We start from the raw sequence: 26,463 nt of genomic DNA, 5'->3' as shown, positions 1-26,463 counted from the left end.
AAATTTTCCACTGTTGGGCAACTGCTGGAATCAAAAAAGCATTTCTATGTTAATCTATTGTTTATTTGTTTATTTTTGCAGCACATAATTGGCCTAGTTCTATACTTTTTTCCTTTTTAATAGGGTTTCTTCTCAATAAAGGATGTTGTTTTTGTTTAAGTAATTGTTTTCAGTTTGTGTTACTATCTGGGATAACCTTTATTTTCTCGTTTCTTCTAACTCTTGTATACAAGTCAAGATAAATACTTTGCACCTGCAGGGAAATGAGAGCTGCATTCTGAAAGATGTAAACTTTATCTAAGGTCAACATCTGTCAAAGGCATCAACCTCATCAGTGCTATAAAGAAAACCTCTTCACTGTCTCCTGAGGAAATAAATCCAATAATGGCCAAATACTCCAGGATCATGTAACAGTTAACTTTTAACAAACTTTGGTGAATAAAAGTGTAAATAAAAAATGGGAGAAAAGGCCAAATTCTTGGATGGTAATGACAGATCATTCTTCTATAGTTAGGGATCCTGTGGTGATGGATGTAAAACCTCTGGTGTTGTTGTGTCTCACAGATGTAGAAGGAACACGGTTTGTGGTCATCAGATGATAATCTAAAGAAAACCCTAAAGAGAATGTTGACATTTACATCATTAAATGTCTGGATTCGTTTTCCCCAAGATGGTTCCTCAAAATGTTTGATGTGGAAGGTACTGTTGGCATGTTGGTGGTACAGATGTTGAGGTAGAACAGCTATGCAGGCAAGGCTTTGAGCATCACACAGTTGCGTTAACAAGTATACCACCCAACATGCCAGCCTTGTCTCCAGCCAAAACTTCAAGATTTAACCCCTTAAGGACCGTTTTTTTTTCCGTTTTTGCATTTTCGTTTTTTGCTCCTTGCGTTTAAAAAATCATAACTCTTTCAATTTTGCACCTAAAAATCCATATGATTGCTTATTTTTTGCGCCACCAATTCTAATTTGTAATGACGTCAGTCATTTTGCCCAAAAATCTATGGTAAAATGGAAAAAAAAATCATTGTGCGACAAAATTGAAAAAAACCCCCGCCATTTAGTAACTTTTGGGGGCTTCCGTTTCTACGAAGTACATTTTTCGGTAAAAATGACACCTTATCTTTATTCTGTAGGTCCATACGATTAAAATGATACCCTATTTATATAGGTTTTGATCTTGTCGTACTTCTGGAAAAAATCATAACTACATGCAGGAAAATTAATGTTTAAAATTGTCATCTTCTGACCCCTATAACTTTTTTATTTTTCCGTGTATGGGGCTCATTTTTTGCGCTGTGATCTGAAGTTTTTAACGGTACCATTTTTGCATTGATAGGACTTATTGATCGCTTTTTATTCATTTTTAAATGATATAAAAAGTGACCAAAAATGCACTATTTTTGACTTTGGGATTTTTTTGCGCGTACGCCATTGACCGAGCGGTTTAATTAACGATATATATATATATATATATATATATATATATATATATATATATATGTTTATTTTTATTTTTATTTACACTGTGTTTTTTTTAATGGGAAAAGGGGGGTGATTCAAACTTTTAATAGGGGAGGGGTTAAATGATATTCTTTCACTTTTTTTTTTGCAGTGTTATAGTTCCCATAGGGACCTATAACACTGCACACACTGATCTTTATCATTGATCACTGGTTTCTCATAGGAAACCAGTGATCGATGATTCTGCCGCTTGACTGCTCATGCCTGGATCTCAGGCACTGAGCAGTCATTTTTTGAGCCATGATCTGAAGTTTTTATCGGTACCATTTTTGCTTTGACCAAAAATACACAATTTTGGACTTTAGAATTTTTTACTTACACACCATTGACCGTGCGGTTTAATTAACGTTTTTATAGTTTGGACATTTACGCATGCGGTGATACCACATATGTTTATGTTTAATTATGTTTACATATATATATATATATATATATATATATATATATATATATATATATTTTTTTTTTTTTTATGAGAAAAAGGTGGTGATTCAAACTTTTATTAGGGAAGGGGTTAAATCACATATATTAACTTTTTTTTTGCTAATTGTACACCCTTTTTTTTGTCCCCATAGGGGACTATTACATGCAATCTTTTGATTGCATACACTTGTGGTATGGGGTGTGAAGCAGGGCAAATGGAATTTCCCTAGGGGCAGAAGCATTAACCCTTTGTATTCGTGACGCCAGGGTGTGGTTTATCCTCAATACCACCTGAAGGTATCCCGCTGGATTATGGGCTAGGCATGGGGGCAATAATGACTCCGAAAAAAAAGTTACGGACAACGGTAGCTTTACTGAGCGACCGATGGTACAGTCTATACAGTGTAGCCAAGCCCACAGAGGTGACCAGTGACTTCAGAGACCTTAAGGGCTTGCTGGGACTTGCAGTGATTTTGGACAATTTAGTGCAGGCCACGTTGACAATATATGACAGTGACTGACTTGACTTGACAGGAGACAGACTAAACTGTGACTTTAGCTTACTTGTAGACTTGTGGCTGCAGACTTGACTTGAAGCCTCCTATGACTCCACACACACTCTTAGGCTCAACTGCACCTCAGCAAAGACTCATGAACTAAGAGAGAGAAGAGACTCCTCCCAGAGCTTTTATGGTGGAGATTCTGGTGAGGTCCCATTGGTCACCCTTAAGTCACCTGGTCACTGATACCTCCTGGAAACAATCACATGACAACTCACATGACAACTGGTGATCACATGTTAACCTTTCTTAAACATACAACATTCTTATATACATAACGTAGGGGATAATATACAATTACAGTAGAAAAGATGCAGGGGGGCAGGGGATACTGCAGGGAGGCTTTCTGAAAGGACATCAAGGGTACGGGGAAACAACTCCTGTACTGGGCCACCACAAACTCCCCCTCTTAAACACAGCCATCCTCGCCACCAGTCCTGGAGGGTGGACCATTGGAAGTGGCCACTGGGGCCTACACTGACAGTTCCTGGAGCATTCTTGTTGAATGTCCTTCAAGGGTCTGAATAAAAGAACTGAGATTAGTCCATGTAGCATTTTTGTGAAAACGTCCATACATGTTCCTTTCAATAACAGGACATAAACATGGGATTCATTACCCTTATAATTAAATTTTTATCACATTTAATATACTTGAGTCGGATCGGGCTGCCTGAGGCTCTCTACCTGATGCCTTAGCTACTGGGGTCCCTCGGCACTAAGCACTTCTCCCCAGAACTCTATACATGTTTTTATATAACATGCCAGTGTTACCTTTATATGCAGCAACTCTGTCGCTCAACGTGCTTTAATTATATTTGCAGGGGAACCCTCTGGCCAGGAGAGTACCCTCTACATGTGGACAGGAAAAATGTTAGACAGGTGAATTATGGAATGGAAATGTACATGTTAGATATAGTCCTAACTAGGCATTTGACTAGCTTATATAATACATTATGTAAGCTGACTGAATTAGACTATGTATTATACTGACAACTTTGTACACAGCACTACCATTATAGTTGTCCTTGCGTCAACCTTTGGAATCTGTGCAACACCACCTCTGGAGAATCGGGAACTCTTGAGATTTCTGAAGCTCTTGGGACTTCTGGAACTTCTGCTGGGTCTCCCTCAGTGAACTCAGGAGCTGGTATTAGTTCAGGACTGGCTGGACTCAGAGTCACTGGCAGCTGTGCTGGAGAGGCTGGTGACAGGGTTGGCACTCTGGAGACTGGTGTATAGACTGGTGCCAACAGTGACAAGACTGGGACTGGTGTGGGTTGATGAGACACAGAAGATCGCAGGCTGATTTGGAGAAAATATAGGGAAATCCATAGATGGGTGGATTCCCTCGCCCGGGACATATTCTTTCGCAGACAGCTGGAGGAGGCAGTGCTGGTAGCATTGGTAGATCTTCTTTGAGACATAACTTGATTCAATTCTGGTGAATGACTTGTGGCTCAGGGTAGGGTATGGCCGTCACCGTGTACGGTTCTGTCTCCCAGATAGAATCTAGCTTGTTGGTCCTTGGAAACGTCCGTAGCCAGACTTTATCACTCAATTGAAGTGGTTTGGCAGAGTTATGATGGTCATAGTCCTCTTGTTGTCTCTGTTGAGTCTTGCCCATCTTTTTGCTGTCAGTTTCTTTGGCTTCTTGGATCCTTCTCTGGTGGTCAGAGACCCATTCTAGGAAGGGTTGAGGAGAGTGGTGGAACAGGGCCTGGAGCCCAAATGTTCAGCAGCTGCCCATGTTGCCCCATCATCAAGTAGAAAGGGGTTTACCCCAGAGAACAATGGACTGTGTTGTTATATATATTCAGTAATTCGGGCCACAGTCAGGACCACTCTTCATGTCTTGACACAGAGGCTGCTCGCAACATGTAGATAAAGACTTGATTGATGTGCTCACAGAGCCTGTTCCCCTAGGGATAGTAAGCGGTAGTCCAGAGTTTCTTACAGGCATGTAGTTGACATAACTCTTGGAAGATTTGGGCCTCGAAGGCCGTTCCTCAGTCCATTAGGACAGGCTCCGGACACCCAAGGGTTTGCACCCAATTGGAGCAGAACATCTGGGCCGCTGTCTTGGTTGTGAGATCTTTGATGGGTACAACGACAACCCATTTAGAGTAATGATCCACCACGGTGAGAGCATAAGTATACTCGAACTGGGTAGGAGACAATTTGACTAGTGATAAGCGGCATAGGCCATATTCGAATTTGCGATATTTCGTGATTAGTTGCTATGGGCAACTGCACCACTCTTCCTCTACACTGGTTTTGATGAATCTCCCCCTATGTTCCTTAACCTCCCATTAATTCATTCATACCCAGCCTTACACATTACATCAAGTTTCAATTAACCCCAATACCCATATTTGGTACCCCATTAACCTAGTTCCCACGGTTCAAACACTCAGTTAATTGCCAATAGACCTAGTTCCCATGGTTCAAAGACTTTCTTAATTACCAATTGACCTACATTTGTCAATCACGAGTAAAAAAATTAAACTTCTGTAACACTCCGTCCCAACCCAGGGCTCAAACCACCACCAGGGTCTCCCACCCACTGTCCTGCCGTGACCCTCCTGCTTATCATACAGTTTTATATACTGTGAGATCCCCCATAGACCACAATGGGCCTATTGGTTTCAACAGGCAAAAAAATCACAGAGTTAATGCACTAGTGCAGTGGTCTCCAGCCTGCAGACCTCCAGATGTTGAAAAACTACAACTCCCAGCATGCTGGGCATGCTGGGATTTGTAGTTTTGCATCATCTGGAGGTCCACAGGTTGGAGACCACTGCACTAGCCCATTAGTTCCCTATACCATTAAAGAAGGGAGGGCTCAATATTTGCGAATATGAGCATATGCAAAGAGCAGAGAGGGATGTAGTGATCACTGTGATGTGTACTGTGAGCCAAAAAAAAAAGCGAATATTCGTAATTGCGAATATATAGTGGTATATTCGCAATATTCGCAAATTCGCAAATATGTGATATTCGCGATTAAAATTCGAATTGCGAATATTCGCGAGCAACACTAAATTTGACATGGTCTAGCGTGACCAACTGGTTGAGCCTTTCACTCTGAATGGAATGGAGGGGTGCTCTTGTGTCCTTGCGCACATTCTTAGTGATGTTACAGACTGCATATTCACTGCATCATTTCTCAATGTCACTCCGCATTCTGATCCAATATAATCCTCGCCTGACAATAGCTTCAGTCTTATAGACTCCAAAGTGTCCAGACAGGTCATGGTATGCGTTGAGGACCATCGCCGCATTTTTTTTGAGAACCAGAATCTGATGAAGTGGATCACCAAAGACCGAATCCAAAGAATTTCGGTACAACAGTCCTTTGTGCACAAACAGTCTTTTCCTTTGTTGCCACAGACGTTTCAACTCGTAGTCACACTGGGCCTAGTGTAGATGGGTTGGCACCTTTTTCGCCAGAAGGTAGTCCAACAGATCCCTCATGACTCGACTTTCATCTTGAAGAGTCTTCCAGGTGTATAGGTCTTCTTTAACCATGAGGATGGTCACAACATTCTGGTTCACGAACCACTGATAAAATGGGGGCATCTCCATGTCTTCCCACACGTTTTCGACAGGTGGTTCTTCGCCAGGGGTCATCCGAGACAGTACATCGGCATTAACATTTGACTTGCTGCTATGTACTTGATAGTGAAACTGTAATTGGCTAGTCTTGAAGCCCATCGCTGTTCAATGGCACCCAACTTGGCATTGTTCAAGTGGACCAACGGGTTATTGTCCGTGTAGACAGAAAATGGCGTGGTAGCTAAATAGTCATTCAATTTTTCAGTCACGGCCCACAGCAGGGCAAGACATTCCAACTTGAATGAGCTGTAATTGGCATTGTTCTTCTCTGCTCCTCGCAGGTTGCATAGGCAATTACTCACTCTCGTCCTTCCTGGACTTGGGACAGGACAGTTCCCAGACCCTCGAAACTGGCATCAGTATGCAGCCGGAACGCCTGACTGTAGTCCGGATATGCCAGGATGGGTGGCTCCATCAGCAGACGTTTCAGAACTTGGAACGCCTTCTCTTGCTCTTCAGCCCATTCAATAGGTAGTCTTCTGTTGTAGTTCTCCTTCGCCGTACCCCGTAAGAGAGCTCTGAGGGCGAAGTGGGGAATGAAGCGGCTGTAGAAGCCGGCAAATCCCCGAAAGCTCCTGACATCTATCACCGTGCGTGGGGTAGGCCAGTTCTTGATAGTTTCCACCTTTTCAGGATTGGGCATGACCCCTTCTGCACTGACAACATGTCCCAAGTAATGGACCTGAGGCTTGAGCAGGTGACACTTGGACAGTTTAATCTTTAATCCATGTTTGATTTAGACTTGGAAGATGTCTGACAGATGACAGAGGTGTTCCTGATAGGACTTGGAATACACAATGACATTGTACAGGTACAATAGGACACCTTGAAAATTCAGATGGGTCAGGCACCTTTCCATCAGATGCTGGAATGTAGCAGGGGCATTGCACAGCCCAAACAATATACTTTTAAACTTGAACAATCCCATGGGTGTCATGAAGGCGGTCTTCTCCCGATTCTCCACGGCCATGGGCACTTGCCAATATACACTAGTTAAGTCCAGGGTGGAGAAGCAAGCAGCCGACCTGAGTGCTGTGAGTGACTCCTCGATCCTTGGCAAAGGATTAGCGTCTTTATGAGTGACATTGTTCAGTTTCCTGTAATCAACACAGAAGCGGATGGTTCTGTCTTTCTTGGCCACCCAGGGGCTCTGACTTTCTTCAAACACGTCTGCCTCTTTAATGTTGGGCAGCATCTTCTTGACAGTCCGATACATGCCTGGCGCGACCGGACGGTGTCTTTCCTTGATAGGTGGGCTATAACCTGTGAGGATTCGGAGCTGGATCATTGCAGTATGCCCAAATTCTGTCGGGTGCTTGCTGAAAGCCTCATGGTACCTCTTGGAGACATTGATGATTCCATTGACTTGGTCCCTTGGGATAGTGTCGTCTCCAACCTGGAGTTGTGCCCACCAGGGCTCTGGAGGGCTCACACCGGATCCTTCGACCACTTGAGCTGCACACTGTCGAGCCACCAGACATTCTGTCACAATGTCCTTCAACTCTAGGAGATATAGCTGAGCTACAGGACTGTATATGGGCAAGACAGTAGAAGAATCAGACAGGTTTACTAACCGCACCGGGACTCTCTCCCAGTGTTGATAGTGACAAGGCTTCTCCCAGCTCAAACAAGAGGATAATCTTCCAATTACATAGGTTCTAGCAGGGCTTGATAGTCCCTATTCTTGACTCCGGGACGTGCTTGACACCAGATGATGGTCTCCCTGATGGGTTGCAAGGTCATCGACCTGATGTCTTGAACTCGTACTCTGCAAGTTTCACCTTGCTTGTTGGCAAACGTCTGCTCCGCCTGTAGAACTTTCAAGTTGTGCTGCGCAGCCCGCTGGCCTGAAGGGGACAGATGGGGAAGAGAGGCATGCAATGGATCTAATATTTCAGCAAAAATTTTTTCATAATGTTCATCCCCAATATAAACTCGGCAGACCTCTTATCTGTCACATTAGTTACAATCACTCCCTGCCCATTAAGTACATGCTTTCCCAACTGAATAGTTGGCTCCCAGTATCCACTACTATGTCTATGTTTTATGTCTGGGGACTGGTTGCCCATTACCTACAACTACTCTGAAGTTAACATCATCAGGCTCACACAATAAACTAGCATCCCAATGCTGATAGAAAACACTTTTAGGTATAATGGACACTTGTGACCCTGTATCTATCAACGCCTCCAACGGTACACCTTCTACAACAATTTTTACATAGGGGCAGGAGGCGACATGAAGTGAGAGTCCTGACTTAGGTCATTCGGGGATTGGACCTGATGACTGTTTTCCTGAGGACCAGTCCTCGACCTAAGGGAAAATCCTTTTAAATCCCAGCACTGCATTTTCCAATGTCCTGACTTATTACATGTGGAAAATGGAGAAAAATGGATCAGATGCAAGATTGCACTTGTGGGGTTCCTGTGATGAGTGGTGCTGGCGTGTGTCTGCCAGAGAACAAACTCTAACAGGAAATAGCCAGTTCACAAAAAGATAGCCTCCGCATTATGGTAATCTCACAACAGAGCCATTTAGCCCCAAGACAGGCACAAATTCTTCCTTAGCATGTCCATTACTTTTTGCCAGTTAAATACTTAAATCACCTTATGGTGTATAATCCCTTTAAATGCAGATGTATCCAGAACCTAACATCAGCAAGTGTTGACTTTAAGAAGTTACAAGAAAATAGCACATTTGCTAATGTCTTATTTTATCTCCATACCTGCACAGGCAATGTTCAATGTTTTGAGGAAAGAAGTCTATGTGATCTGTACTAGTGCACAATGGTCTATATTTTTGAGTCACTACTTAACGTGGTTATTTGAATATGAGTAATAGAAATGGCTGCAGCGATGTGGAATATAGTATATACTTATATACTTCAAAGAAATTGTTTTCACAACAGCTCTTAAAGGGGAATTCCAGGATTTTTTATATTAACTGGCTCCAGAAAGTTAAACAGATTTGTAAATTACTTCTATTGAAAAATGTTAATCCTTCCACTAATTATCAGCTGCTGAAGTTGAGTTGTTCTTTTCTGTCTGACAACAGTGATCTCTGCTGACATCTCTGTCTGTCTCGGGAACTGCACAGAGCAGAATAGGTTTGCTATGGGGATTTGCTTTTACTCTGGACAGTTCCCGAGACAGGTGTCATCAGAGAGCACTTAGACAGAAAAGAACTACTCAGCTTCAGTATCTGATAAGTACAGGAAGGATTAAGATTTTTTAATAGAAGTAATTTACAAATCTGTTTAACTTTCTGGCACCATTTGATATATACAAAAACGTTTTTTTCCTGGAATACCCCTTGAAGACATCAGACATAAATGTATGTCCTACTGACATGGTAACTAATGGACCAAGACGCACGTTATAGTCTATGAAGCGGGAGTAGGTGCAGTGCTTTGAATAACGGCTGGAGGGGGGGGGGAGAGGAGAAAGGGGGAGAGGACTTCTTTGCCTCATAACATTATTCAGTGTTAGCAATCTAATGATTGCATATAAAAGGTCCCTTTGGGCACTTAAAAAGCATAAATTAAATATTTAAAAAAATGTTTATAATAATAATAATATTAATATATATCTATCTATATATATATATATATATATATATATATATATGTATCTATTAATTTAACATATTTTTATATGTAACATTGCAGTATGATAGCTTTTTTGTATTCAGCGCATGTAACTTAAGTGGAAGCAGTGAATTATTGAATTATTTACACAGCAGAGGTCAAGAGAGAATCTTCTGCCATTTATACATTCTCTTGAAAAGTTTTCAGCTGTTGTGAAAGTCCCCTGAGTGGGCATGAAACCCTCCTAATGCAAATGTTGTTATGGGAATTTAGCGCACTTGACACAGTGGCAAAAGTGACCAAGAAATACAAGAAATATTTGTGATGTTAAGGTTATCACGTAGAAAGCCATTGACAAACATGTTGAATTGGCATGAACATTGAGGTATGTAAATATATCACCAACCATTCTATGCAAGCTTCACCCCTGTGAGAACCAAGAATTGGGGATTACTTGACTTGCAGAATGCTAATTTAGATGTTTACATTCAATGTACTCAGCTCTATGTAAATACAACATACAGAAAATTGTAGTAACAACATATTACCTCAAAATGACATGAAGTGCATTATTTGGTTCTCTTATTAAAAGTCCCATGATTATAAAAATGCATTATCCTCTAACCATTCACACATCAACCCTGCGGCCAGGCTAAGCCCCATTCCATTACATGCTTATTCCTTAAAGGGGTACTCCGGTGGAAACCTTTTTTTTTTTTTTTAATCAACAGATTTGTAAATTACTTCTATAAAATTTTTTTAATCCTTCCAGTACTTATTAGCTGCTGAATACTACAGAGGAAACTATTTTCTTTTTGGAACACAGTGCTCTCTGCTGACATCATGACCACAGTGCTCTCTGCTTACATCTCTGTCTGTTTTAGGAACTGTCCAGAGCAGCATATGTTTGCTATGGGGATTTTCTCCAACTCTGGACAGTTTTTAAAATGGACAGAGATGTCAGCAGAGAGCACTGTGGTCATGATGTCAGCAGAGAGCTCTGTATTCCAAAAAGAAAATATTTTCCTCTGTAGTATTCAGCAGCTAATAAGTACTGGAAGGATTAAGATTTTTTAATAGAAGTAATTTACAAATCTTATTAACTTTCTGGCACCAGTTGATAAAAAAAAAAAAAAAAAAAGGTTTTCCACCGGAGTACCCCTTTAACGACGCAGGACGTATATTTACGTCCTGCACCAACTCCCGCGATATGAAGCGGGATCGCGCCGCGATCCTGCATCATATCGATTCGGTCCCGGCGCTCATCAACGGCCGGGACCCGCGGCTAATACCACACATCGCCGATCGCGGGGATGTGCTGTATTAACCCTTTAGAAGCTTCTAAAGTGAAACTGAAAGTATCCCGGCTGCTCAGTCGGACTGTTCGGGACCGCCGCGGTGAAATCGCAGCGTCCCGAACAGCTGATCGGACACCGGGAGGGCCCTTACCTGCCTCCTCGTTGTCCGATCGATGAATGACTGCTCCGTGCCTTAGATCCAGGCAGGAGCAGTCAAGCGCCGATAATGCTGATCACAGGCGTGTTAATACACGCCAGTGATCAGCATAGGAGATCAGTGTGTGCAGTGTTATAGGTCCCTATGGGACCTATAACACTGCAAAAAAATGTAAAAAAAATTGTTAATAAAGGTCATTTAACCCCTTCCCTAATAAAAGTTTAAATCACCCCCCTTTTCCCATAAAAAAATAAAACAGTGTAAAAAAAAAATAATAAACATATGTGGTATCACCGCGTGCGTAAATGTCCGAACTATAAAAATATATCATTAATTAAACTGCACAGTCAATGGCGTACGCGCAAAAAAAATCCAAAGTCCAAAAATGCGTATTTTGGTCACTTTTTATACCATTAAAAAAATTAATAAAAAGTGATCAAAAAGTCTGATCAAAACAAAAATCATGCCGATAAAAACTTCAGATCACGGCGCAAAAAATGAGTCCTCAGACCGCCCTGTACGTGGAAAAATAGAAAAGTTATAGGGGTCAGAAGATGACATTTTTAAACGTATAAATTTTCCTGCATGTAGTTATGATTTTTTCCAGAAGTGCGACAAAATCAAACCTATATAAGTAGGGTATCATTTTAACCGTATGGACCTACAGAATAATGATAAGGTGTAATTTTTACCAAAATATGCACTGCGTAGAAACGGAAGCCCCCAAAATTTACAAAATGGCGTTTTTTTTCTTCGATTTTGTCACACAATGATTTTTTTTTCCGTTTCGCCGTGCATTTTTGGGTAAAATGACTAATGTCACTGCAAAGTAGAATTGGCTACGCAAAAAATAAGCCATGATATGGATTTTTAGGTGGAAAATTGAAAGGGTTATGATTTTTAAAAGGTAAGGAGGAAAAAACAAAAGTGCAAAAACGGAAAAACCCTAAGTCCTTAAGGGGTTAAACCTGTCCCATTCCCTAACCCTGTCAGACCAGGCAATGTTCTTCCAGTCTTTCATTGTCCAACTTTGGTGATCCTGTGTAAATTGTAACCTTAGTTCCCTGATCTTAGCTGACCGGAGTGGTACCCCGACTCGACTTCTGCTTCAAGGCCAAATCTGTTATGCATTTGGACATAGTATTCTGCATGTCACTTTGAATTTAGGGATCCTTTAATTTATAGGAGTTTTGTTCAGCTACTTTAAAACATCCATTTAAAATAGCCTTGCATCACCATATACTCAGATCCATAACTTTTTTCCATTGATGGCCCAGTGTGAGGGCTTGTTTTTCACAGAATGATCTTTTTTCTGTACTATTTTGGATTACATATTACTTTTTGATCACTTTTAATTACATTTTTTGTAAGACAAGGTGATTCTATCTAATAAATCCCAGCACTGAGTTTTTTTTTTCTTCATTCACTTCTGGTTAAGTAATATGGGATTTTAAAGTGTACCTGTCAGATCCCACAAAAAATTAAATAAAAAATATTATGTTACTCAGTACCAAATCCTGACCATATCTATCCATTTTATGCCCGTATTTATTAAAAAAAATACCTCTTTTCATTAGCTCACTGTGTTTGAAATCCTCTCAGGGGATGGAGGCCCTCCCTTGTGGTGGTGGGAGGTGATTGGTGTGTCTACTCATGCTGCTTAGGGCCAATAACAAGTCCTGCAGCAGCATCATGCTTGTGGGACTTAGGCAGAAATAGGCGGTGCGGTACGAGAACAGAGCAGACCCGGGGCTCCCCCTCTCCGACTGTCAGCCTGACTCCCGCAAGGGCTTATGAAGCTAAACTTTTCAAGTATAAAGAAGCCGAGCGTAACTATAAAGATATGCTTAGAATATTTTTGTGAAGGCCTAGTGCATTGTGTGTGCAGCTTAACAAGTATATTATTGGTGACAGTTGTGCTTAAAGGGTAGGGTCACACTGGTCGGATTTGCAGCAAATTCGACACTGCAAGAAATCTGCCGAGCAGTGGGAAATACGTTGTGTATGCAATAGGAACAGACACAATGCTTTCTCCTTCACAGCCCTGTGTCTACAATAAGGTTCAGAGGCCGGCTGCGCACACTGGGATTGCTATGACCCGTGGCCGGCTCCCAATCCTTGTTGCAGACACAGTGTTGTAGCGGAGAAAGCACCGTGTCTGCACACAGCATATTTCCCCCTTCTTGTCAGATTTCTTGCAGCATCAAATATGCTGTGTATCTGCTCAGTGTGACCCTACCCTAAAAAGGATATTACGAATCATTGGAGATTTATCAAGCTGTCACTCTGTATATAGTAACTTTTCTCCCATATGTCTGCTTTGTTTTACCCTGTTGCCCTTGGGTATGACCATATCATTGACATAACCTGGCCTGTTCAGTTCAATTTCATTTTGCTTGTTAGTGTATGTATTGTATATATAAGTGTATACAAATATAAATATATGTGTGTGTGTGTGTGTGTGTGTGTGTGTGGTACAGTATACATGTATATGTATGTATATGTACCGTAACATATATATATATATATATATATATATATATATATATATATATATATGGTACACATCTGATTTTACCAGTTTTGGTTTGTGCGTTGAAAGAGAAATATGATGCTGAAAGTCTGTTGGGGCCTCCACCATCTTCATGTGGACTCCATTATGGGTGGGAACTTATGTAATATATGGATATTGATCTATTTTTGATATTTGCACTGCAGGACTTTATTTTATATCTTGTATCCAGGATCCAAGGAGTCACATCAACAATATAATATAACTTTAGAATCATATGTCCAGTATATGATCTGCCTTTGCTATCTTGTTTGTGTCTTTTCATCTCATTTATTAATTTGTATTTTAATTGGAATGGCTTAATAAAAATGTGATATTTGTTGGTGAAATATTAGCAATCTAGCATTACTTCCTTGGTGTAGTATTTAGTATTCTAGTATAGTTAGATCAAACAATCCTCTTCTATTGATTTTATTGGAATTCTGCTGCACAGTTCACACATCGGAAGTTCAGTCGCAGGACTTCAGACAAAGAATTTGATTACATCAGAAAATTGAACGTGTTCAAACTTCCCAAGGAATGTGCTAGGGAAGTCCCAGGACTGCTAATTAGTGAATGGGACAGCACTTAAAGGAGAAACTGGGACCCCCTGCACAGCGCCACGCCTCTCCCTGGGAGCAGCATGTCACAACCCCTGCACGAAGCGGGAGATGCCACACCCCCTTCATAGAGATATATAGAGGGGGCATAGTGGCCACAGCTTTGTGTGGCGGCCATGGTGCGCTGTTCCCAGGGAGAGCCAGAGGCCCCATACAGGGAATCACGGGGAGTCCCAGCAGTCGAACTCCCTGCAATCTAAAACTTATGGACAGGGAACAAGTACTTCCCCATGGTACTTCTTCTTGAACTTCTCCCCTATCCACAGGATCCAATGGGATCTTCCAGGATGAGACCCTGGCTTTCTCAGTAAGAAGCTACTTATCACCTATCCTGAGGATAGGGGATAAGTTCATTTTTGCTGGATTTCTCCAAAGGATAGGGGATAAGATGTCTGATCGCTGTCACGATCAGACATCTTATTCCTATCCTTTGTATAGGGGATAAAATGTCTAAAGCCGGAATACTCCTTTAATGTCCAAGTGGAGACAGCCACATGCAGAATCTGCCTGGAATTTGCTTGTGGAAATTCCAAGCTGAATTTCAGTAGCACAAAGGTGGCCTAACCCTGTTTCTTGCAGAATCATTTTGCCTGTAATTGTAACTGTGTTCTTGACTGTTCCTAGAAAGCAAAATCCAAATCTTGTTCTTGTGAATGTGTAAAATGATCAACACTTTCCTGCTTTAGAACTTCACTTAAATGAAAAGAACAAGTTTCTACATTCTTAAGATTGTGTAAGCGAGTAAAAGAAGTAATTCAATACCTCGGCAGATGACAAGTTCAAGGATGTCCCTGTTTTACTCTTGGACCTCATAAAGCCTGGCAATTTTAGGATTTCATGTGAACTATTCTAGAGCAGCAGGATTAATGAATGTTGAAGAATGTGCTGCTGGATTAGAATGCATTCTTCTACAATGAGAGGGGAAATCAGAGTTTTTTTAATTTAATTTTTATTTTTTTATAAGAACAAAAACTGCATTGTCGATTGTATAATTCTGTAACTATTAACATGCTAACATAAAAATATTCACATTACTTCACTATAAGATCTAAGTCATGACAATGCACCTGCAGGCACACCACTCAAAGGGTTCCTTAGGAAAGAATTACTCTTCTCAGAGACACAAGGCTATAAAAGAAGGATGCCGGAATTGCTTCATTTTAGTTTGTTTTCTTCCATAAAATTTGAGGAAGAGGTTTAATGGCAACAATAAGGAAAACAGACTGAAAAGCAATCTTCATGTAATAATGATTGGCCTGTAAAACGTGTCATACACATTTGGAGATTTGCATTAAACTAAAAGATAAAAACAAATCCTATGTGGAAAACTCTTAGTCTATTGAGTCTTATAAATATAGGTCGACTATAAGACCAGGCTTACAAATGAAGCTTCACACAATTGATGCTCATTGACAAATTATTTTTTGTTGACCTTGCAGCTCTACAGTATGTGAATAGCAACCTCTATGTGTAGTGTGGTCTCCATTCGGTCTTCCATTTTTTTTATCTAAGAGCTGAGGAACGTGCTCTCGAATCACCCAAAGTGCAAGAAAAAGTGGAAACGTGTTACACAAAAAAAAAACATGCTGTTAGACTTACCGCAGTTGACTGGCACTTGGGAGGAAGTAGATTCGCAGGACCACAGTAGTCTGGAACACGAGAGGTCACAAATCCACTGGACCTGAGGGCAGACGACGCGGGCCGTGCCAGGGAGCAAAGTCTAATGTGCCGCTGGTTTTCAAAAGGGCCTGCCTCAAAGCGGGAGGGTCTTGCTGCGGCAGGTGACACCAAGGTCGCTACCCCTGGCTCGACTCGACTACACAGGCAGCTGAAGTGATAATCGAGGTACAGAAGGGAAGAGACATGACGTAGTCTGGATAGCAGGACGTCAGGGCAGACGGCACAGGAGCGTAAACAGGGACATAGCAGAATGCCAGTAGGCAGGCGGCAAGGTACGCGGTCAGGTCACAGAATACTTGGTCTGGTACACGGCAAGGAAATACAGGATAATGCTTTCACTAAGGCACTGGGGCAAACAAAGATCCGGCAGAGGATTGTGGGAGATGCAGAAACTTATAAGTGTGTGTCAGGTGCAAACCATAATTACGGGCACATGACCCTTTAAATCTAAGAGCTCCGACGCGTGCGCACTAGGAGGTTGGGGAACATGTTACAGAGCTGAGAGGAAGAAGCAGGGGACTGAGGTGAGTGACGGGCTGGGGTTCGCATGTGTCTCACGTTGCGAATCCCAGCCCCGCCATCTTGGGAAAAGAGAGAAACAATGCACTCATGGCCAGGGGGTACTGCCGGAGCATTAGTTATCACAGTACTCCCCCCCCCCTTTGGTCTCCCCTCCTTTTTGGGCTGAGAAAACGTTTGAGGAGACCACGGTCCAAGATGTTTTCCTCAGGCTCCCAGGATCTCTTTTCACTACCAAATCCTCTGAAGTCAACCAAGAAGAATTTTTTTCCTCGTACAGTCTTAGTGGCCAAGATCTCTTTAACCTAGAACACGAACAAGAGGAACAAGAAACGGGAGTAGGAGCAGTATTCTTTTGAGAAAAACTGTTAACTACCAGCGGTTTGAGGAGTGACACATGAAAGGAATTTGGAATTCACAGAGAAGAAGGCAAACGGAGCTTGTATGAGACTGGATTGATTCTTTGCAGAACCTCAAATGGACCCAGGAAACGAGGACCCAACTTGTAATTGGGAATCCTGAAACGGATGTACTTGGAGGATAACCAAACTTTGTCACCGGGAAAGAAAGACAGAGGAGATATTCTTTTTTTATCGGCCTGGGTTTTCATGCGAGATGAGGCTTGAGACAAGAAATGCAGAGTTTGTTGCCTAATGAAAGAGAATTCACAGACCAGATCAATAACAGCTGGCACACCGATGGAAACACAAACTGGAAGAGGAGGACGGAGATGATGTCCATGGACAACAAAGAACGGAGAAGACATCTTGGATTCAGAATCCTTATGGTTATAGGAGAATTTGGCCCAAGGAAGAAGATAAACCCAATCGTCCTGACGAGCTGAGACAAATTTACGTAAATAATTTTCCAGAATTTGGTTAACCCTCTCCACGTGGCCATTGGATTGAGGGTGATAGGCAGAGGAGAAGTCTAGGCTGATGTCAAGACAGGAACAAAGAGCACGCCAGAACATGGATACAATAATGTAGATAGTTGTCGGCACTTCGTCAACGGGGGGTGCGCGTGGATGAGGTAACCAGGTGTGGAAAAAGAAGGTCCCAGCACTCACCAAATGATGAAATAAATCAAATTTATTTGTTGTAGTTCATCTTAACAGGACGCGTTTCGGCAATGTATGCCTTCCTCTGCTGTCTAACCTAAACCACTGCAAGTGGCGGCTAAAAAATACGAGGAGGCGCCCGCTAAGTGACGTCACTCACCGGTCGGCACACCGGGAGTGACTTCAGGTCGTCATAGCAACCAGGGTAAACAAACAAACAGTGTAAATAAACAGTAACAGTATACAGTATGTATCTTAACATAGTAATCAACACTGTGCCCCCTCCTAGCAAAGAAACAGTCAATCTAGAGATTGCAAGGGGATCGCTGGTAGTCTTAATAGATGTGAATACAGTCTCTGGGCAGCGGAGAGCTCTCCCGGCAAGGAGAGTTAGCAATGCCGCCGTCAGTTTCCTTGCCTCAAAGGCGGAGCCCGGTATTATGTCAATCCTCCCATATGGTCTGCAGCGATGTCTTTTTGTTGTCATAGGTTCCGATATTAGGTATAAGGTTGTGGCAAGCTTATAGTCCTCATACGATAGGTCCCGTGGAAGCGCTGCAGGTACCTGGCAATGGGCCCACCCTCAATGTGTAACTCCCGATCGTGCTTGTCAGTGGTCATGTCCGAGTTGCGCTATAAGCGCTGAACTTGGTATCCAATGGTATCCAATCCACTCAAGGGGTCATGTGGGAGTATATATGGGGGTGATGTCCGGTATCAATACTGGGTCCCCAAGATTATGGGGTAAGAAACAGAATAGTGGGGTGAGATCAGAGGGAGCACAATAACAGCAAGATCCTAATGGGGAACATATATTGTATCAGCAGTATTGTAACATATAACTGCAACATCTTAAGCAAGTCGTATACAGGGGGCATATTGTCACAGACAGAAGTAGTGTTCAATATCAAAATTGATATCTAGGTTAAGGCTATTGCACAGCTTAACATACCCATCCTGGAGGCTGCAGGATACATCCCCACCCCCTTAGACCAGGGGGTCTGTTGGATACAAACTGAACTCCGTGGTCCAAGACGATATGTTCAGGCAGACCATGTAGACAAAAAATATGTTGCAAGAAATTTTTTGCCAGCTGAGAAGCAGATGGGAGACCAGGAAGTGGGATCAAGTGAGCCATTTTGAAAAACCGATCAACTACAACCCAGATGACCGTGTTATTTTGAGATGGTGGAAGATTGGTAATAAAATCCATAGGGATGTGAGACCATGGAGTCTCCGAAATGGACAAAGGCTATAAGAGACCTGCAGGCTTCTGTTGAAGAGTTTTGTCACCCACACAGGTGACACAGGAACGGACAAATTTGCGTTCCAGATGCGGCCACCAATAGTGTTGCAAGATTAAAAGTAGGGTTTTACGTACTCCAAGATGACCTGCCAATAAAGAAGAATGACCCCATTTCAGGACTTTGCGTCTCAATCTGGTAGGTACAAAGGATTTCCCAGGAGGTACTTGCAGAAGATCAGCAGGGGCAGCAGAAATCAGATGGTCAGGACGAATGATATGACTGGGGGTGGAGTCCAAACCCACAATGTCAGAGGATCAGCTCTGATATTCTTGTTATCTGGATGGAGATGAATGAAAAAATAAAACCTGGAAAAGAACAATGAACACCTTGCCTGGCAGGGATTCAATCTCTGAGCAGACTGTAGGTATAGGAGGTTCTTGTGGTCTGAGTAGATACTGACCGGTTGAGAAGACCCTTCCAACAAATGTTGCCACTCCTCTAAGGCAAGTTTTATAGCAAGAAGTTCTCGATCTCTGATGGAGTAATTCCTCTCAGCAGGCAAGAAGGTTTTTGAAAAGAAACCACAGGTCTTACCCTTGGAATGGCACCAGCTCCTACGGATGAAACATCAACCTCCAAAGCAAAAGGTCTCTCCAGATCAGGTCTTGAAAGTACGGGAGCAGAAGCAAACGCAGACTTTAAGTGAGAGAAAGCCTCTTCAGCCTCAGGAGGCCATGATTAGGGTTAGAGTTCTTTCTGGTAAGAGCTACAATAGGATCGACCAAAGAAGAGAAATGTGGGATGAACTGACGATGATAGTTGGGAAATCCCAGTAAGCGTTGTATAGCCCGTAGGCCTGTAGGGTGAGGCCAATCCAGAACTGTGGACAGTTTTTCAGGATCCATCTGCAGGCCTTGATGAGAGACTATTTAACCGAGAAACGGGAGGCTAGATTTCTCGAACAGACATTGCTCTAGTTTGGTGTAGAGATTATTCCTCCGGAGGCGCTAAAGAACCAGACGAACATGAGAACGATGCTCCTCTAAGTTGGAAGAGAAAATCAAGATGTCATCAACATACACGACCACACAGGTGTAGAGAAGATCTTGGAAGATATCATTAAATAATTCCTGAAAAACAGCTGGAGCTTTGCAATGGCCGAAATGCACCCCAAGATACTCAAAATGTCCATCTTGGGTATTAAAGGCCGTTTTCCATTCGTCTCCCACTCGTATTTGAATAAGATTATTAGATCCCCGCAAATCCAACTTAGAGAAGACCTTGGCTCCCCGGAGACGATCAAAAAGTTCTGAGATTTTTGACTGTGATTTTGTGGGGAACCCTATAATCAATAAATGGATGGAGAGAACCATCCTTCTTGCCAACAAAGAAGAACCCTGCTCCAGCAGGGGAGGAGAACTTTTGGATAAATCCTTTTTGGAGGTTCTCCTGGATACATTTTTCCATGGCTTGGGTTTCAGGAACTGACAAAGGATAGAGTCTACTGCGTGGAGGCATAGTCCCAGGCTGTAAATCAATAGAGGCAGTAGTAAGGACGATGTGGAGGTAAAGTCTCGGCCTGCTTTTTGCAGAAAACATCAGAATAATCTTGATAAGGGGAAGGCAAACCAGGCATAGGAGGAAAGGAAGAAATTACTCTTGGCTGGACTTGGCTGGACTGGCACAAGACAAAGATTTTGACAGCTCTGTCCCCAGCGAGTGATCTCTCCTGATTTCCAGTCAAGTTTTGGAGAATGACATTGGAGCCAAGGCAGACCAAGAAGTAGTTGAGAAGTACAGTGAGGAGGCACGTAAAATAATTTTTTTCCTTATGCAAGACTCCCACCTGCATGGCTCTGTGTGGAATAGCACCTTACAGTCCAGATTTTGTTCCTTGAATGAAGAAATGAACAAAGGCTTGGCTAGATGAGTTACAGGAAGATGATATTCATGTACCAGAGAGGCATCCATGAAGTTGCCAGCAGAACCGGAGTCCAAGAATGCAGAAGCAATGAATGAAGTCTAGGTAGAAGAGTGGATTTGAACAGATATATTCAATCGAGGAGAGATAGTATTCACAGATAGGGATGTCTCTCCCTTGTGCCCTAGGTGCAAGCGTTTCCCAGAAGCTGAGGAAGTATAGAACAGTCTTTGAGAAAGTGCTCTGGACTGGCAGAGTATAGGCACAAAATCTCATTGCATCGTCTGGATCTTTCCTGCTGCATTAAGCGAGTACAATCCACTTGCATAGCCTCTTCGGCAAGAGGCAAAGAAGACTGTAGAGGTGGACATTGGAACACGGGTGCCAAGTGAAGAAAATGCTGTGTTCGTGCAGGTTCACTTTGCGTATGAAGTTCTTCCTGCCTCTCAACAAAACGCACATCAATAGGTGTGATTAAATGAATTAGTTCACACAGGTTAGTTGGAGGATCACATACAGCAAGAGTGTCCTTTATTCTGCTGGACAGTCCTTTTTTAAATATAGCACACAAGGCTTTGTCGTTCCATGCCAATTCTGAAGCGAGGGTGTGAAACTGATCAGCATAGTCTGCTACGGAGGAAGTCCCTTGGCTAAGGTTCAGAAGAGCCGTCTCGACAGAGGAGGCCTGTGCGGGTTCTTCAAAAAAGCTGCGGAATTCAGCTAGCAAGGCCATAAGGTTAGAAGAAATCTGGTCACTGCGATCCCAGAGATTGGCAGCCCAGACCACAAACGCCACCTTCGCTCATTCTGTCGGGAACTGATCCGCCATGAGCTCCAGGTGCATGGAGCATTGAGTCACAAAGCCTCTACACAACTATGGATCACCATCATACTTCATCGGAAGGGGAAGACAAAGCGTTGATCCAGAAGAGGCTGAAGAAACGGGTGGAGAGGCTGGAACAGGTTGTGGTTGCTGCTGCTGCTGATATTCAATTGTTGCTGCATCATGGCGGACGGTTGACTAAGTTGTTGTGCCTGATGGGCTAACTGCTGCGACTAACGGACCACAACGGAGGGAAGATACGAAACCTCTTGCAGAGGTACCTCAGCGGGATCCATGGCCGGATCTTACTGTTAAACACACCGCAGTCGACTGGCACTCGGGAGGAAGTACATCCCCTGGACCACAGTAGTCTGGAACACCAGAGGTTATAGATCCGCTGGACCTGTGTGGCAGATGACACGGGCCATGCCAGGGAGCAGAGTCTAAGGTGCCACTGGTTTTCATTAGAGCCTGCCTCAAAGCAGGATGGTCTTGCTGCGGCAGGCAGCACCCAGGTCGCTACCCCTGGCACAACTCGACCACACAGGTGGCTGAGGGGATGCAAGGTACAGAAGGGAAGAGACATGGCACAGTCTGGATAGCAGGAGGTCAGGGTAGGCAGCACAGGATCGTAAACAGGGACGTAGCAGAAGGTCAGTAGGCAGGCGACAAGGTACACGGTCAGGTCACGGAATACTAGGTCTGGTACACGGCAAGGAAACACAGTATAACACTTTCACTAAGGCACTGGGGCAAACAAAAATCCGGCAGAGGAATGTGGGAGGTGCAGAAACTTATAAGTGTGTGTCATGTGCAAACCATAATTACGGGCGTACTGACCCTTTAAATCTAAGAGCTCCGGCGCACATGCCCTAGGAGGCGGGAGGCACGTGTGCAAGAGCTGAGAGGAAGAAGCAGAGGACTGAGGTGAGTGACGGGCTTGGGTTCGCATGTGGGTGCTGGGGAAGAGAGAGGAACAATGTGCTCACGGACAGGGGATATGGCCAGAGCGCTAGTTGTCACACATGCACAAAAGATGCCATCTATTCCAAGCCCTTCTTCAAAAGGAGAGAGGCCACCCAACAAACCAAACCCTTCCCCTCCTGGCTGAAAGGCACCTGCGAGATTCCAGCTTTTTGCCGAAGCTACTAAGGGACCACAAATGTTCCTGGCATCCCCCTAGGCGTTAACCAAGGTATCTGCCTGTAGAGCTGTTAACGGTCTGTCTCTATCTAATACACAGTAAAACTTTGTAAAAAAGCCAACCCAAAATTACATTTAAAAGTGGTCTTCTATGTGGGTGGGCTTCTCAAAGAATATATTCATAGAGTAAAATCAACTAAAAATCTATCAAATTTGGTTTGGTTGTGGTGTTTTTTTTATTTTTATTAGGTCATTACAACACAATGGGCTAACCAGTGGCGGATCCAGGGGGGGGGGGCATCGGGGCAATTGCCCCCCCCCCCCCCCCCCGAGATTTCTGACCCCCGATTTCTAACATGGTGGAGCGGGAGCTGTCAGCTCCTGCTCCACCATTCGCTTAGTAATTTACCTTTCTCGCCGCTGGAACATGATCGGCGATCAACGGCAGGCCGGCACGATGACATCACATTATCACGCCGGCGCCTGAAGATCCCGTCACCGCGGCTCGGCGCTCACAAGTCTGCACAGTCTGTGCAAGTAAGAAGAGAGCTGCTCAGCGCGGGAACGTAATATAAGTGTATGTATTTTTTTTAACTGTTTGGCACATCTATATGGCACTGGGTGGGCTCAGGGGGCAATTAAAAAATGTAGGGGGCACAAAAAAGGATACATTTGATGTGAGGTGCCCGTGACAGGGGGGCATTATATGTGAAGAGCACATGACAGGGGATCCCCTGTCATGTGCTCTTCACATATAATGCCCCCTGTCCTGTGCCCCTCACATATAATGCCCCCTGTGCTGTGCCCCTCACATATAATGCCCCCATCATCATCATGTGCCCTTCAGATATAATGCTCCAGTCATGTGCCCCTCACATATGATTCCCCCTGTGGGGCAGGACAGGGGGCATTATATGTGAGGGGCAAGTCACAGGGGGCATTATATGTTAGGGGCACAGGACAGGGGGCAGTATATGTGAGGGGCACATGATGAGAGCATTATATGAGGGACACAGCACAGGGGGCATTAAATGTTACGGGAGCATGACGGGGGCATTATATGTGAGGGACACAGCACAGGGGGCATTATATGTAAGGGGCACAAGACAGGAGGCATTATATGTGAGGGGCACAGGACAGAGGGCATTTTTATTATGTGGGGGGGACAGGACGGACATTATTAATATGTGGGGGGCGCAGGAGGGGCCATAATTATTATATGTGGGGGCACAGGATGGGGCATTATTACTATATGTGAAGGCACAGAGTGTTTTGCATTTTAGAGGTATGGGGGGAGATTTATCAAAACCTGTGCAAAGGAAAAGTTACCCAGTTGCCAATAGCAACCAATCAGATTGCTTCTTTCATTTTGCAGAGGCCTTGTTAAAAATGAAAGAAGCGATCTGATTGGTTGCCATGGGCAACTGGGCAACTTTTCTTCTGGACAGGTTTTGATAAATCTCCCCCATGGTGTATATTATAAAGGAATTTCAGGGTTGGTACGATTTTTATGGGCCACAATACATTACAGTATTGTATTCAGAGGGTGCACTGCACGGCAAGGTTATATTCAGATTGTACAGTGTGTGGTAGTATTATATTCAGAGAACGCAGTATGTGGCAGTATTATATTCAGAGGGTACAGTGTGTGGTAGTATTATATTCAGAGAACGCTGTGTGTGGTAGTATTATATTCAGAGAGCGCAGTGTGGTAGTATTATATTCAGATGGTGCAGTGTGTGGTAGTATTATATTCAGAGAGCGCAGTATGTGGTAGTATTATATTCAGAGAGCGCAGTATGTGGCAGTATTATATTCATAAAGCGCAGTGTGTGGTAGTATTATATTCAGAGAGCGCAGTGTGTGGTAGTATTATATTCAGAGGGTACAGTGTGTGGTAGTATTATATTTAGAGGGTGCAGTGTGGGGTATTCAGAGGATACGGTGTTTAGCAATATTATAATAATTATTGTTTCCATATAGAGGATCAGAATCCGCTGACAAATTAAGGAGCCATCTGGGTGTCATTTTCTGCAGAGAGAAGATTTAGCTGACAAAGTCACAGCGGTGTGTACCATCAAAGCTGTCACCTGTAGTCACTGATATAATTGTGTATTCTCCTCACTATGTCCCTTCAGAGCTGTAGTCACTTGTAAGTTTTGCAGTTTTCATGGGTGAAACAACAACTCCCAGCATAACCTTACCACTACTTTGGTCATACTGGGAGCTGTAGTTTAAAATGGTAAAAACTTATTTAGCACTTTCCCATTCTGTGACAATTGGTATATTTGATTAATATGCTGGAAATTATTTTCTGCAACCTGCTACACTGCGGGCATCACAACTATACTGCCAACCTAATGTGGGGGAACTACAACCTAATGTGGGGGAACTATACTGCCAACCTAATGTGGGGGAACTATATGGCAAACTAAATGTGGGGGGGACTATACTGCACCTAATGTAGGAGGACTATACTGCCAACCAAATGTAGGAGGACTATACTGCCAACCTAATGGGGGGGGGGACTACAACCTAATGTGGGGGAACATACTGCCAACCTAATGTGGGGGAACTACAACCTAATGTGGGGGAACTATACTGCCAACCTATTGTGGGGGAACTATACTGCCAACCTAATGTGGGGAAACTACAACCTAATGTGGAGGAATTATATTGCCTACCTTATGTGGGGGAACTACAACCTAATGTGGGGGAACTATACTGCCAACCTAATGGGGGGGGGGACTACAACCTAATGTGGGGGAACATACTGCCAACCTAATGTGGGGGAACTACAACCTAATGTGGGGGAACTACAACCTAATGTGGGGGAACTATACTGCCAACCTAATGGGGGGGACTACAACCTAATGTGGGGGAACTATGCTGTCTACCTAGTGTGGGGGAACTACAACCTAATGTGGGGGAACTACAACCTAATGTGGGGGAACTATGCTGTCTACCTAGTGTGGGGGAACTGGAAACTATGCTGCCTACCTAGTATGGGGGCACTATGCTGAATACTTAAAGGGGTGCTCCACTGCCCCAGCGTTCTGAACATTTTGTTCCAAACCCTGGGTGCAGGCTGCGGGGGTTGTGATGTCATAGCCACCCTCCTTGTGACGTCACATCACACCACCTCAATGCAAGTCTATGGGAGGGGGCGTGTCGACCAGCGCCTGATACTCCCGAGACTAGACTCTGGATCCGCCCCTGGGGCTAACAGGACAGTTGAGCTCTGATCAGTAGGGAGGTGTAGTTACTGTACTAAGAGCCAGACTGCACCACATTCCTGGAAAAAAAGCTGCTTCCTAGTAACATGGTCACATTGGTACAGCCCACAAAAAGTGAAGAGACCAAAGCTGCAGAGAGTTAAGAAAAAATGCTAAAATAATTTATTTATGTGTGGTGACCCACAGTGGACCACAGGGTGTAGCGGTGTAGGTGGAGGGGGCAAGATGGTATTAACCCCAGGGGCAAGGTGTTGTTAACCCCTAATGTTCCTGACGCCAGTTTGGTTTTTGGATATAGGAACCACACGAATGGTATCTCAGCTATTCCAATGTCTAGGCAGTGAAAGGAGAGTCCACAACCAAGTTATGGTTTAACGGAGGCTTTACTGAGTTAAGACAGGTGTTATTATCTTCACAGCTAGGCCAAAATCCCAGAGAGGTGGCCAGGAACACAGAAGGACCTTGCAGCTTCCTGGGACCAATTATACTTGTAATATA

The sequence above is a fragment of the Hyla sarda genome, chromosome 5 (assembly GCF_029499605.1).
Source record: "Hyla sarda isolate aHylSar1 chromosome 5, aHylSar1.hap1, whole genome shotgun sequence".
Lineage (NCBI taxonomy): Eukaryota > Metazoa > Chordata > Amphibia > Anura > Hylidae > Hyla > Hyla sarda.
Note: the sequence above shows the minus strand (reverse complement) of the source record.